The sequence below is a fragment of the Drosophila subobscura genome, chromosome A, assembly GCF_008121235.1.
Source record: "Drosophila subobscura isolate 14011-0131.10 chromosome A, UCBerk_Dsub_1.0, whole genome shotgun sequence".
NCBI classification, from domain to species: domain Eukaryota; kingdom Metazoa; phylum Arthropoda; class Insecta; order Diptera; family Drosophilidae; genus Drosophila; species Drosophila subobscura.
The window spans coordinates 3,177,621-3,182,347 of NC_048530.1; the positions used below are offsets into that span (position 1 = coordinate 3,177,621).

The 4,727-nt window shown below is 43.1% G+C and overlaps 1 long non-coding RNA gene across 1 annotated transcript in view; it reads right to left on the minus strand.

Annotated features, from left to right (window-relative positions):
• Window positions 1–4,165: 4,165 nt before the first annotated feature.
• The window catches only part of LOC117892154, a 1,814-nt gene continuing 1,252 nt past the window's right edge, over window positions 4,166–4,727 (minus strand). The window contains exon 3 of the long non-coding RNA XR_004648701.1: window positions 4,166–4,722. This is a non-coding gene — a long non-coding RNA (uncharacterized LOC117892154). The remainder of the gene's footprint in view (window positions 4,723–4,727) is intronic.

Genomic DNA, 4,727 nt, shown 5'->3' on the forward strand with positions numbered 1-4,727 from the left:
AGTAACCCCGACCACAAACAACGCAGCAGCAGCAGCAGCAACACCGACCACAAACGCAGTAGCGCCAGCCATCACAAACGTAGTAGCAGAAACAATGAGGAGAAACGCAGCACCTCCAGTCAGGACCACAAGCCCACGCAACACGACAACAAACGCAGCAGTAGCAGCGGCGGCGGCAACAACAACAACAACAACAACAACAACAATAATAGCAACAACAACAACACAGACCATAAACGCAGCAGTAGCTGCTCCAGCCACGACCAAAGTAAGCACAGCAGCAGCGTTAGCAGCAGTCATCCCGAGCATAAACCCCGCAGCAGCAGCCGCAGCCGCAGCGGCGGCAGTCACCACAAGCAGCAGCGCAGCAGCAGTAGCAAAGACGGCAGTCATCACGATCACAAGCACAGCAGCAGCGGCAGCAGCAGTCACCATAACAACAAGCCGCGAAACAACAGCGGCACCAGCACCAGCGGCAGCAGCCACCACAAGCAGCAGCGCAGCAGCAGCAGCAGAAAGACCGACGACGACAATTTAAAGAAGCAACAAAACAAGAAAGCAACATAAAAACAATTAAGCAATGTTTTAAGGCGTAATCTTCATACGTACATTTAGTAAGTATCTTCTATAGGGGGCATATACATATACAAAGGATCGCTGCCCGATCCTGCATCTACAGCAACAGCAAGCAGCAGCAACAAGAACAACAACAGCAACAACAACAAGAAAACACGCAACATCTGAAGCAGAAGCAGCATCTGCAACATCAGCAGTAGCAACATGCTGCAGCAACATGCAGTAGATTCGAAAAAGGCAACAATTTCCTTTGGTTCATAAAATTGTTTATAGGATTCTTCAATTGAATCGGCGATTATATATATATAAATAGATATAAATTGATTTGTAAAATTTTGCGATTGTGTATTGGTATTACGATTATATGATATGATATGATGATAAAACTAATTTAAGCGATGATGATGATGATGAGACAATGATGATGATGATCGATATCCGACTACCTTAATGAACACGATTCAAATCTTATTATTATGTTAAATATTATATTGATTTCTTAGGGAAGTCTATCCAGTAGTTCTTTATGCATTACACTTTTTCTTTTTTTTTTTATTCGTCTTAAGTATCTACACACACACACACACACAAAACACATATGCTTAAAGTTGTTAACTAATTTAAAAGAAACGAAATCAATCAATGTATGTATCTATATTTATCCAAGCGGTCGGAAGGGTGTGTGGGGGGGAGTTTGGGGGATCGCACAACAGAGTCCGATTAAGTTTGAATACCTTAATTTACAGTAACAACAGCGCCACCCCAGCACTCACTTATCTGGTCTCGATGGTCCATTCTTACACTTGTAATTAACACACAAACTGGAAAACAAAAACACGACACTAACACACGTGCACTATAACCCCATACTGCTCTGTGGCTCTATTTTGTAGTAGTTACATTTCGATAATGTATAGGACGGGTCAGAAGAGAATGAATCCCTCTCAGCAATCGCCTCAAGCAGAAATACCCACAACCCAGAAGCAACCCCCCTTTCTAGAAATTATAAAATTGTAACAAATGTAGCTCTTAAGTAGACAACGAAATTTTTCTATTGTGACGCGATTGTGAAAACCATTAACAAAAACGGAAAAAAGAACTAGCAACAAAGCAACAATGATGCTGGTTTGCAAAATAAAACACAGAAATACACTCACACACACTGACAAACACGTATACATATACAGATAATATATATATTTGATTTGGTATTTCGTAATGTAAGATGTTTATACAAAAGCAGGATGATCCCTCAAAAGAAATTGCAGTGACAATTATGTATGTATGTATGTATGTATATCGATATATGTATGTATGTATAGCTCGGTTTAATCCCTGCTGTCTTCCATAGCACTTCAACTAGCGCTGGCAAGTACAGATTCAGATTCCGATTCAGATCCAGTCTCCCGTCTTTGCCTTTGTCTCCGTCTCCGTTTCCGTCGTTATCTCTCTAAAACAATAAGCTAGAAATGTTTGTAGCCAACCCCTCCCCCTCGTTTGTGGTCCTATGTGTGTTGTACATGTATATGTATATATAGTGTTCCATGTAGATCTGAACTGGATGTCTTGGGCTCCCAATGCCAGGCAGAGCTCTCCCCCCACTCCTGTGAAGCAGTTTTGTGGCGAGTGTCCAGGCAGGAGAGAGCCAGACCATATATGGTATATATGTATGTACATCTGTCTGTACGTATGTATGTATGTATGTAGTAATATTACCAACTAAGCTGATGACTTTATACTAGTATATCTTATCTCTATTCTAATTGTAATTCTAATTCTAATTGTAATTGTATTTATATTTATATTTGAGTACGTTACATACACATACATATATTTAGCGAAAATTCAAATTGTAAACCTAGTAATAGTGCCTAGTGGATAGTACTAGGGTTTACCAAGGGTGTCTGGGTGGGGTGGGTGGTGTCTATGCTTGAGAATGGGCTGACTTCTCTCGCTCTGTCCTGCGTGTCTGTGCAGTTTGTGTGTTTGTGTGTGTCCCCCCTGTACGTGTGTATGTTCTTGTATGTGTATATATATATGTATTGGGTCGTTGTGTGTGTAACTAATACCAATATCTACGTATGGGTATGTGTATCCCCCCCGGCATCACATCCTTCCTTATGTTGTTAAACCTCTCCCCCCCACCACGCCGCAACGTCATTTGATTATTGTAAATTCGTTTTGAAAAATCTTCTACAAGTACGAGTATGTATGTACATAAGTATGTATTATGGAGACATCGGATAAACCATACATATGCAAAAAGAGAAATATTTTTTTTCTATACTTAATTTTAGCATTTAATTAAAAAACAAACAAAAATCACATAAAAAAAGAACACGAGAATAAACAATTGATAAATTGAAATCTGTATAAAAAGAAAAATTGAGAGCAAAAAAATATAAACCGAAAATGAAGAACAAATTACAACAAAATAATGTTTTTAATTCAAAAGCAAATTTCTTTCTTGTTCGGTTCGGATCGGTTCGTTTGAGTCGCCTGGTGGTTCAAACTTTGACAATTGTCAAAGAAAAAAAACTTCGGACACGCCAAGACGTAAAACGAGGCTTCGCAATGGACGCCTGCAAGAAAATCATCGAAGAGCTGCTCGACAAGAAGCACTGCCACTATGCCTGGCCCTTCTACAAGCCGTTGAATGCGGAAAAGCTGGGTCTGACCGATTATCACGACAAAATCAAGAAGCCCATGGACCTGGGCAGCATCAAGAACAAATTGGAGAACGGGCACTACAGCAGCGTGCTCGAGTTTGCGGAGGATGTGCGCTTAGTATTCTCCAACTGCTTCAAATACTTTGATCCGGATAACGATTACGTTGGCATGGCCCAGGAGCTGCGCAACGTGTTTGAAATGCTCTACGCTCAAATACCCAACGAACCGGTGCCCAATGTGCCAGCACACAACAAGCACATTCAGTTGAGTTTGCAAGGGCCAACTGGCAAACCGCTCGCTTGGCTCAAGCTCACTTTGAGCTCTAAATCGGAATTTGACTCGGACACAGACCCTGACGCGGACACAGACACGGACTCGGACTCCGACTCGGAGGATCTCGCCGCCAAAGCTCGACCGCAGTGGCCGCCACCCGTCGGCTTGTCATCCCTCGACCAAGCCCGCAATGCCTCGACCGCAGTGGCCGCCACTCGCAGCGCTGCCTCCAAAGCCAAGAGAGGACGAGGACGAGGACGACCCAGAGGCAAGCGTAACTGATGGAACTGGCAAGGAGACGGACAAGGAGGCCACCGCTTAAGTAAAGTAAGTAATTTGTATCAACCATCACTCGTTGAACCCAACTAAAATTAATTTATTTTGTTGCTTTGTTTGTCTTAGAATAACTTCGAAGGAGACGTGGCTCGAAGAGACAAAGAATCTCGGAGGACAGAGAGTAGTCAGTAGTCAGTAGCAGCAGATATTCCATAACGATTGGCTTGTGAGGGGTATTATTATTAAAATAATTCAAGCCATGATCGAAATAAATACTGCGAGAAACAAATCTCTTTTATCGTTGTCTTGAGCATTGAGAATGTAAGGTTCAAAGGGCGCTACAGATGCTGCCAATTGCTACTAAATATCTGGCCATTGACTAACTACGAGCTTGGTGGGACGAGCTGACAAAACTAATAGGGATAAATATTAGTGGAGAGAGTGGAGCTTTACTTTATTCGGGTATCTGGGTATAACACGAATTAATCGCTGTTTCTGTCTGTATCTCTCGGTGCTTGGCGTGCCTCGGATGCAGTCCATACGAGATACACCCTTGGGCTGAAGCAGTCTATGAGCTGCGGTGGATCGTTTGCCGAGCTGGAAACCGACTGCATACTCGTAGAAGTGGAGAACTGCGGCACCCTCAATCAGTGGCAGAAGATCAGCATCAGCACACAGCACACACAACACAGCATAGAGTTCCAGTTTCCAGTTCGCCGCTACATTTGTGCGACACCAAAGAAGGAAGGTGAACACCTCAGCTGCAGAAGATGTCATCGAATATGCTGACGCCCGCAGTCTTTGCGTAGAGTGTTCTCAAGGGGCTCTGCCAGTCGGTTATCAAAGCAGAAGTCAAGCTGAAAGGCTGAGCCGGTAGTCAGGCCGCTAGTGTTCCAAACTGTTCCTGAATCTTTACAACTGCGGCACCTGAA